This window comes from Puma concolor, chromosome B2 (genome assembly GCF_028749965.1).
Source record: "Puma concolor isolate L17-30 chromosome B2, mPumCon1.1.hap2, whole genome shotgun sequence".
Taxonomy (NCBI): Eukaryota; Metazoa; Chordata; class Mammalia; order Carnivora; family Felidae; genus Puma; species Puma concolor.
The window spans coordinates 128,411,994-128,423,082 of NC_141671.1; the positions used below are offsets into that span (position 1 = coordinate 128,411,994).

An 11,089-nucleotide genomic window follows, 5' to 3' on the forward strand; every position below is an offset into this window, starting at 1 on the left:
ACTGTTATTATTCCCAGTTTACACACGAGGCAGCTGAGATCGTCAACCCATTTTCAGGTTATTCTGATTCCATAACATGCCTCTCTGGTTTTATAGCTCTCAGTTCTAATACAGGTAGGGTGCTACACTTATGTACACAATGAATTCATATACAATTACTTCACTTATTTGAAAATACTGCTTATTTCAAGGTTCACACATGTCTGCTTTGTGGCTTTACTCGGGGGCTGTCTTACGGGAAGGATGTGTTTTCCAAGCACAATTGACCTTTTTGTTCTGCGCCAATCATCCCCTCCAACTTATGGGTAATTTGCTGCCAATAAGTCTACATACTTTTAAATTTCTTAATGCCTATTATAAAATATCATCTGTGGATGTGACTCAATACTTTCTGCTTCAGTATGGCACAATTACACATGGGTTCCTTGACAATTATACCATTTAAATATAGTTCCCTATTTTTCCAATGCTTTGTGGACAGCTTTTCCAAAGGTAACATTTAAAAACACAGATCAACTCAAATGAAAAAAAAAAAAAAATTGAAAGGCAAATAACAATGATGCTGCTAAATGCCATTTCCCTATTATTTTGTGTTACTGTACTAAATCCCACCTGCAAAGACTGGGAATCAATTATTTAATGCAGAACGTTTAAATCTAGTATTAAAATCTGGATGAGGATAAAAAGAAATTCTGAATATGTTTCCCACATAGATCTCAGTACCATTACAATACGCTGGATGCTTTCCAATCCAGCCATTAGACTGTGAGTCTTTTTATGTGTCTGTGTACGGATCTCTATGGGTACCTAAAAAATATGTTCTTGCTAGCAATCTGTGACTGCTGTTTACCCACAACTTTGTAGCATGTATGATCTTGAACAAATAATTTAAGTTGTCTCTATCCCAGTTTTCTTTATCTTTAAAGTAAGACGCTGGGCCAGATGACCCATGAGATTCATGCCAGAACTAAAACATATTGATTCTGTAGCCAAGGATGATGGTTTACTGGAACTACTAAGCAGTTGAAACCAACTGCTATCAAATTGAAAGTATTTGTTTATTTTCCATTTTCTGTAAAAATACTTTCACAATATTAGAAACATCATTACCCTCTCTATTAATAGGAAATACTAAATTCCCACTTGCCCTGAATTCTTAGCCTGTTTTTTTGTTTTTTGTTTTTTGTTTTTTTGTACTTCGAAATTTTGAGCACAAAGTTTTAGGCAGAGATTTGTGGCTGATTGGTTGTGATTATGAGATACAATTCAAGAGAATGAGAAGCCAACACATTGAGGCAGCAGAGCAGGAAAGTAGAGTGTTTGATGGCAACAGTGAACAAAGAAAGCAAGACAAGTAACTTCCTTCCTCTGGACATTCTGTTCTGTTGGAAAAACAGATCTCTATTTGTGGACAAATCGTTGCTTAGGTTTTCTATTATTTGAAGCTGAATGAGGTTCTAAGTAATCGAAACTTAGAGTTTAGGACCAGATGGAGTTTAAAAACTGTGAAATCTAATTGCTAATCAGCACCAAGATATGGTGTTATTATTTCTACCTTTTAATATTTTCTGGTGACTGAGATGTTTTACAACATGCTTCACTTTCATGCACTTATTTTTATTACTTTTATTTTCTTATAGTGATAGTAATTATGACAAATTTCTGCATTTAGAATTTAATGGTAATCCTTTTCCATTGACAGGCCTTCTATGATATTTGGTACTTTCAATTCCTTCCAGTGTTTTCTTTTTTTTTTTTTTTTGGGGGGGGTACAGATTATGATAAATAGTAATCCAAAATTAGTAATTTGATGTGAACATTTCTTTCCAAGAGTAAAATGTTTCAAGAATATTCAACTCCTGGATTATCAAATCAAGGTGTTGAAAGTGCTTCAAACAAAACAGAAGCATAGTGTACTGACTTCCAAGTCCCTGTTGAATCCTAGAGGATAAAAATGAGTCTATTTTTATATAAGGATAATAACATTTGATCTGATTCCCATCTTGTCTTTTGAGAATAATATATTCATCATCTGGGATACTTCTGAGATACCAGGTGCAGTGCTTAGCATTTAAAACTAACCCAGTGACTAATTTACTTGGTCAAATTCTAGAATGGGGTTATATACATCTTTAGCTATCATAATGTTTTCATAGAAAAAAACTTAAAACACCTTATTTTAGAAATAAATATTTTACAATTTACACAGACATTTGAAACCATCTTAAGAACATAAAGGGCCCATTGAAATGGATTCTAGGCCAACCTCATACAACCTTCTTAACCCTTCTATTATATAGGTATGTCCAGCTTGCATGCATGTATTGGTTAAACAAACATCTGGTAATAGAAAATCCCCTCCTCATCAGGTCTACTCATTCTATTTTCTTGCATAAATTCAACTCATGCAAAGTGCTTACTGTTGATTTGATATATGTCTCCTAATTATGTTCATTGGTGCTATTATTCAATCCATATTTCAACATTTTGTTTACCCAGTGTCTTGAATCTGTCAAATGCTTTATTGAGACAAAAAATATATTACATAAATATTGCATTTCAACAATACAAGAGTCTCATCTCTTTTCAAAGTGTTTGAATATAGTTAGTCTGCCATTACTTGAGTCAAATAAACACAAGCTGTCTTCTGGTGATGGTTATTCATTTTTTTCTATACTCATAAATCATCTCTTTAAGTTCCCTGCCTGGTTTCTTGCTGGAGATCAATGTCAAACAAGAACATGTCAAGTTTATAGAATACTTTGGAACATATCACATAGTTATCAAGTCTATAAGTTCTATAAAAACCTGTGGGATATATGAAAAAATAAAAAGAAGAGTCTCTTTTGTTTACAAAGTGCATGATTTATAGCTTTCAAAACACCTTGCAGTAAGGATTTACCAATTTTGTCAAATTTATTAAAAGGAAGACACATCTTAGGTTATCTGAACAATATTTCAGAATTCGTAAAATGCTTTATATTTAAATGTATATAGAATAGCTTACATGTTTTAGATAATATTAAAATCAATTCCATGTAATTGATTTTCACAGAATACTTTTATTGATTTTTGCCCATCTAGTGTGTCCATAGACAATAGTTGCAACTGATGAGAGAATATGATTCCAACATGACTGTTAGCTGATGTTTTCATTTACAGGAAAGAGCAAGATGGAAATGAAACAAATATGCGTGTCAGAACTTCACTCATTCGTTAATGGTATGAGAAACACCTTTACTGATTTGGATACTAATCTTTGAAAACTGTAAGTGTATCTCCTCAATTTTTTTGTGCTGGTCACAATACAATGTCAATAGTCAGCAAACATTTTAAGTTTACTCAGTTATCATTAATATTTTTCTCCATTATTTTCTTAAGCCTAGAGCAAAAATGATGAACAAAGTCCTGATTTGAAACATTTACAGTTTTTATGCAGTTAATGCCCCAACCATGAGCAGTATCATATGAACACGGAATTGGGAAGAGATTTCCGGTAGCTCACCATTATATTGTATTTTTACTATGCTGAGACATAACCTCAAGAGCAAAAGATAAGCAGGAAGTGATGAGCTTTGAGTAATTATTATCTTTGCCTTCAGTTTTAACAAAATTTATTTAATTGTAAGTTAATAAAATTTAGTTTTTTTTTAATTTTTAATGTTTTTATTTTATTTTTGAGACAGAGAGAGACAGAGCATGAACGGGGGAGGGTCAGAGAGAGAGGGAGACACAGAATCTGAAACAGGCTCCAGGCTCTGAGCTGTCAGCCCAGAGCCCGACGCGGGGCTCGAACTCACGGACCGTGAGATCATGACCTGAGCCGAAGTCGGACACTTAACCGACCAAGCCACCCAGGCGCCCCTAAAATTTCGTTTTTAATAATGGCTGTGTTTACCAATAAGCTTGCAATATTCCTGAAAATTTATGAATGGGTTCTTGCAATCTACAAGTCAATCACACACATTGCAAGATGGGTTTAATAAGAGCATTGTAGCTAGATATTCTTAAATCTTTGTCTATTCTCAAGAATGAACAGGAGATACTGGGCAACAGTGTAGTGTCTTGTTAGGGATGTGAACTCTAAACCTAGACTATGACCTGCTTCTTCCACTTAGCAGCTGGGTTTCCATGAGCATGTTTCTTAGTCTCTTAGTGTTTCAGTCTTCTCAGCTATAAAATGAATATAATAATAATAATTTAGTAATAATAACAACAATTCCCATCTTATGTATAGAATGAGGTGACTTACGTAAAATCCTTAAGGCAAGATCTAGAACACACTGAATGTTCAATGCACATTAACTATTTTACAATTGGATTTTAAGACAGAATATAATATGATCAGGTTTGCATTTTATTTTATTTTTTTTTTTAATTTTTTTTTTCAACGTTTATTTATTTTTGGGACAGAGAGAGACAGAGCATGAACGGGGGAGGGGCAGAGAGAGAGGGAGACACAGAATCGGAAACAGGCTCCAGGCTCTGAGCCATCAGCCCAGAGCCCGATGCGGGGCTCGAACTCACGGACCGCGAGATCGTGACCTGGCTGAAGTCGGACGCTTAACCGACTGCGCCACCCAGGTGCCCCCAGGTTTGCATTTTAAAAGATCACTCTATTGTAAGGAGTATTAAACTATGTGGGGGTGCTTGGGTGGTGCAGTCGGTTGAGTGTCTGACTCTTGATTTCATCTCAGGTCATGATCCCAGGGTGATAGAATTGAGCCCCGAGTTGCACTCTGTGCTGAACATGGAGCCTGCTTGAGATTGTCTGTCTCTGTCTGTCTGTCTGTTTCTCTCTCTCTCTCTCTTTCTCTCTCTTCCTTTTCCCCTCTCGCCAGCATGCACTCTCCCTCTCCCTTTCTCTCTAAAATAAAAGAAACCCCCTAAACCAAAAAAACCCACTGCGTGAAAATGTCAGTTAAACACATGTTGTGTCTCTCTAGGGAGGCACAGAGTGATGGTTCTTGGAATCAGTTTGTTGGAAGAAAGACAGACACAACTGGACAGATTTTGAGAGACATTTAAAAGACAAATGTCCGAGATAACTCCAGTTATCTCCAGTTTTTGAATTAAGTATTGGAGGATTTCCTCTTCACTGAGGAAAAGAATGTTGGAAGGTAATCCATTTTTTAAATTAATTAATTAATTTACTTTTGAGACAGAGAGCGAGCGAGTGGGGGAGGGGCAAAGAGACAGGGAGAGAGAATCTTAAGCAGCCTCCATGTTCATTGCAGAGCCTGACACAGGGCTCAAACTCATGACTGTGAGATCATGGGCTGAGCTGCAATCAAGTGTCAGATGCTTAACCAAATGAGCCACCCAGGTGCCCCAGAAGGGAATCAGCTGTAGGTCAGGAGGGAGATCCATAGTTTGGTTTAAGTTTGAGATACAATTAAGAATTTTAGGAGATGTGAAGTAGGCTGGTGGGGATACATAGACAGAGTCTGGAGATGTCTGGGCTGTAGATACACATTTTGGAGTTAATGGTGTAAAGATGGGGTCAAAACATCACGAGTGGACGATATCCTTCAGCAAGTCAGAATACACGCAGAGACATGAGACACCTTGTCTGAGGAACGTCTATGTTCAAAAGTTACGAGGAAGAAGTGTCAAAGAAAAACAGTTATTCAAGGCAGAATTTATTATTCCCATTTTATTGATATAAAAACTGAGATTCACGTCTACGTTTCTTTGTAAGCTGCACGTCATATAGTCCATAAGCAAAGCAGCTGACATTCAACTCAATTTCATCCTGCTCAAAGGCTTTGAGTCCATATGCCACACCTTAGTGAGTCTCTTACTATTAACTGCAACCTTTTGATGAAATGAGGTCTGTTTAGTTAGCACTCAGCATTTGGTGGATTCTTCCTGCATTCCCTTTCTGCACTGAAAGGTCCATCAGTGTATATAATACAACAGTATTTCTTATTATGCAATGCAAAAGAGAGATACAAGGAGGAGAGACAGAGAGGAAGAAGAGAGAGAGGGAGAGAGAGACAGGGAGAGACAAGATACTTTTCTTTTTCTGCGGAAGCAGTGTATTCACTGTCTAGAAGAGTAATGGTCCTTTAAAAGTCTCCAACGCTTTCTGAGAGGCTGTGTTTTATTTCTGGTGACTCAAAGAGGAAAGATTACCTGTTTAGATACAACAAATGGTGCCAAATGAGGAAGGAAATAAAACACATCCTTAACTACCAAATGCTCAAATACAATCTGACCTTACTCTACATGTTTCAAAGGGAAGCAAAGGAAAGGGGAGATGAGGTTAGAACTGAGTGTCTGGGGAAGGTTGAGGGAGGTGTTCATTTACTCCTACTTATGTTATGCATACAAGTCAGTAATCAGAACTTCACTTTCAAAGATGCTTGAACTCAAGCCAGAATTCACAATGTAATTATATAAAATTGTCTCAGGAACCACAAAACATCCAATAATAGGTCAATAAAGTGTATATTTTTCAAGTACTGTGGGGGAGGTGCACATTACAAATCTTTTCACTAAAGAATGGCAAAAGCAACTACATGTTAAAGTTCCAGTTCACAATAGCTCACACAGAAGTGAATAAACAAAGCACCCAGATGAATATAAACTGCTCAATTTTATAAGTACGGCACAATTGAAAAAGACGTCAATTGCTCATTCTAACCGAAAGGACCCCAACAGTTATTGTCTTTTTATAGTAGGGGGAAAAAGCCCAACAACCCCAGAATACTTTGTATTCAGCTCAAGAGATACTCATCTAGTGATGTTCCTAAGGTGGTAAAATACAGGGAGGTTTTTGTTTAGTACATAGGTGTGTTTCAGACAATGCTGAGAAGTTAGTGTGAATAAAAAAACAGATGAATTTAATGCTGGAGTCTGTTATTCAGCATGTGTATGGGATTTGTCATGTGGGGAGATTTAAATCTGTGTCAATATATTCATAACTTGCCTGTTAATACACTCGTATTATCCCCACTTGTAAAAGGGCTGTGTATTACCATATGTTTTAAATAAGGAAACTGAGGCAGAAAGTGAAACGACAGTTTAAAATTCACCAGGAGAAGCACTCTCCCTTTGGTTGAGGGTTCATTCATTTGAAGTGAATTACCTATTCTCGGGAGCCCCATGATGGTCCTCGCCAGGGTAATTTATTTCCAAGAAGGGAGTACTTTGCTTTTAAGGGGAAACATTTTTACTTATTGTATTGTGGAATTGTGTCTGTTACTAATATAATAAGAAATATATATCCTGACTGTACTAGCATTAAGTCAAATACTGTGTTCTGTTTTTCCTTACCAGATGTTTTATAGCATGTAACTGTGTTAAGGAAGATTGATAAACCTAATAAACTTATATATAAACCTATCAGTAAAGGATTATAGAGAGGAAATTCAACTTCACTCTGGAGTACTTGTAAGTTTTTGACCATAGGTTTTACTCTACCTTAGCTTATTTCCATTTATAAGAGAACCATTTTTATCCCATGTTTCACAGCACTTGGGTTCACACTAAGCAAGAGAAATACATGCAATGCTTTTAACCAAATTCTGTCACTAACGCAGCTCTAATGAAGGTATTCTGTGCCTCAGGTATTTTGCATCTTTAAAATGGAAGTACAATATGTTCAGTAAGGTGCTAATCAGTTTTATTGAATCTGATTTAATTCCTTGGGAAGGAGAATTGAATTTTTTTAGAAACTTAAACGGGTTATTAATGAGGGAAGAGGCTTAAATAATTTTCCTACGTAGCTCTGACACAAGTTTAGCTGTTGGGAAATGAAGACAAGACCTACAAGGTGAATATATAATAAAAATAAGTGTTTTCCAAATTATAAAAAAGTATATATTGCTAATATATAAATAATATAGTAAAGAACTGTATAATAAATACATTAACATCATTTAAATGTTGACACAGTAGAAACCACCTCTAAGATTTTGATGACTATCTTTCTAGAACTCTATCAATGGCATATTTAAGTAAACTTAACAAAGTCGTATAGCACAGATTGTCTTATATAAATATTTTGTACATATCTTTTTGGTTTTCTATCTAGTCCTGATGATTTGTGGTAGTACTTTATAGATTCTTAATATAAACCCTTGTTGTATGTATATTTAGATCATTTACATTTAATTCATTGATATACTTGGGTTTGTATCTAAAATTTTACTACATGTTTCCTATTTTTACGAGGGGCTTTATATTCCTTTTTTCTTTCCTTTGTTGCTTTCTTTTGTATTAATGTAATGTTTATTGTTATTGTTTAACTTTTTCTCTACTAAGGTGTTAGTATACAATTCTTCACTATTTTTTCAGTTTACTGAAATTTTTTACACTAAATATTTTTACTTCAAGGTATTACAACATGCACACTTGACTTCTCATAACCTAATATAAATGATAAGTTTTACAAATTCCATTTATCCTCATCCCCTATTGAGTGTTTTTCTTTTCAAGAATTGTATTATGTATATATTTAAAACTCTATACAGCATACTCATTTTTATACAATCTTAACTTCTATTTTATGCTGTTTTTATTCATTCTTTTCTGCTTCTCTGTCTTTTCTTCTGGTATCATTTCCTTCTGAGTAAATAATGCCCGTTAGCTTTATTGAGGTATGTATGTATGTATGTATGAAAGTATTGTTTATTTATTTATTAATATTTTATTAAAATGTTTTTTTCTTTCTTTTGTTTTAAATTTTATTTTAATTCAAGTTAGTTGACATACAATGTAATAATGTTTTCAGGATAGAATTTAGTGACTCATCACTTACATATAACACCCAGTGCTCATCCCAACAAGCGCCCTCCTTAATGTCCATCACCTATTTAGGCCATACCCCCACCCACTTCCCTGCCAGCAATCCTCAGTTTGTTCTCTGTCCCTTGGCGTTTTTTAAATACAGGTCTCTTGGTGACAGTTTATTTCAGTTTTCATTTATTCAAAAATATCTCTAATTTGTCTTCATACTTATAGAAATAATTACAGTGCAGAAGATTTTGAAGGGACATTTACTTGTGTTCAGCACTTTAAAGATGCCACATGTTGTCTACTGGTTGCTACATTTTTATAATATTTCAGCTACCTATCAGACTGTTACTCTTGAATGTTTCATCTATTTCTTTTTAAAAAAATATTTATTTATTTTCTGGATAGCACAGTGGGGGGAGGACAGCAGAGTGGGGGACAGAAGACCCTAAGTGGGATCTATGCTGACAGGCTGGCAGCAGAAAGCCCGATGTGGGGCTCAGACTCATGAGCCTTGAGATCATGATCTGAGCTAAAGTCAGATGCTCAACCAACTGAGCCACCTAGGTGCCTGAATGTTATGTCTATATTATCTTTGGTTGCTTTTAACATGTCCTCTCTATCCTTCTCTCTCTCTGTTTCTTTCTTTCCTTTTCCTTTTCATTATTTTGACTATGATGTACTGAAGTGTATTACTTGATTTGCTTTGATTGTTATACATTTTTCTGGGTATATGCACAGATTTCTGTCCTGTGATTTAGTATCATTAGTTAGTAATTTTAAGACTCATTCTCTTTTTAATTTTTCCTGCTGCCCAATTCTTTCTCTTTGACTAGAACTCCAATTACAGCTAGTGCAACTCTTTTATATTCCATTGGTCTCTTACACTCTTCTCTGTATTTTCCTTTTACTCTTCTCTGTGTCAGCGTAAATATTTTCTTTTGACCAGTTGACTAATTCTCTTTCTCTTAGATTATTATGCTATTAAAATAATCTACTTTCCATTTCACATATTCTATTACCATTTCTGTAAGTTCTATTTTATTATATTTTTTAGATTCTAATTCTCTTATGAAATTCTCAATATTTTACCCTGTTTTATCCTTTTTTATCTGTATGTTCTTAAACAAATTAACCATAATTATATCCTTGTTGGTTAGATCTGGATCATCTGTAAATCTGTTTTATTTTGGGTTTGTTTGTTTAATAATTCTGTACTTTCTTTTGACATGAATTTTAAAAATTAAATTACTATAATTGAACTCCAGAGACTGCATAAAACATTTGTAGAGACCTCACGTGATACTGCATTACCATAAGGAATTTCACATTTTTATTTTCCTAGCAGACAGAGTAGGTGACTAACCATCTCAATCTAATCAGAGAGTAAGCTGTAATAGTCAATCTATATTTCTTTGTCCCCTTTTCTAGGTTATATCTCTTCTGGAACTTCAAGTTACAGCATGTTATGACTGTGAAGCATCTCCTCAGTGGTTTTTTGCTTCTTAATATGAAAGACTGCCATCAATGAAGCTCAGTATTTTAGAGAATTGTGGTTTAAGTGTTGAGTTTCCCGTCTTACTCAACTTCATAATTCAGTAAATGTCTCATGGGGAAAATTCGCCCTGTGTTTGATGCCTTTATATTTACAATCTTTCACTCTAGATGCATCCCTCTCCTGTGGCAAAACCTGGATTCTTCTTCACTAGCTACATTCAAGATTAGCCAAGGCTCCAGGAATAATGTTACAGAGGGTCAAAATACTGTTTCCAAAGAATAACTATTGCTGCATAATAAATTACCCCAAACGGATCAGCTAAAACCAACATACATTTGTTGTCTCATAGTTTCTATGAGTGAGGAGTTTGGGTCCATCAGCTTAACTTGGTCCACTGTTCAGGGTTCGACAAGGTTATCGTCTTGCTGGTGGCAGGGCTGTGTTCAGTTCTTGAACTCAAGGTCCTTTTACTGATTGTTGGGAGAACTCAGTGCCCCAGGATCAGCAACAGCCAATGGCAAACAGCTTCCCCCTGCACCTTCTCTGGACAGTTTTGTAACAGAATGTCTCCAGCAAGACACCCTACCCCAAACAACGTTTCTTGCAACACAGGAGACTTTGGGCAAGGTCCAGAGGGCAGATTTCAAGCAAGTCCCTCTAGTATAGTTTCAAAGTGATTTCTCCGTCATTCAGGTACCTTGGCCAGACCCTCTTCACCAAGTTCTGGAGCTCACCTGTGGATGTGAAGCCTCTTCTTTGCACACATTATCATAGTCCCAGGAGTGCGGGCTGATTCTTCTATCTGCTATTGCTTTATTGTCTAAAGTTATCCATACTCCTCAGGTGCCA

General features: G+C 35.6%; 1 long non-coding RNA gene across 1 annotated transcript in view; it reads left to right on the forward strand.

Annotated features, from left to right (window-relative positions):
- Positions 1 to 10,572, forward strand: part of LOC147581252 (uncharacterized) — a 64,356-nt gene extending 53,784 nt beyond the window's left edge. The window contains exons 4-6 of the long non-coding RNA XR_015250881.1: positions 3,163 to 3,222; positions 7,285 to 7,398; positions 10,174 to 10,572. This is a non-coding gene — a long non-coding RNA (uncharacterized LOC147581252). The remainder of the gene's footprint in view (positions 1 to 3,162; positions 3,223 to 7,284; positions 7,399 to 10,173) is intronic.
- The last annotated feature ends 517 nt before the right edge of the window (positions 10,573 to 11,089 follow it).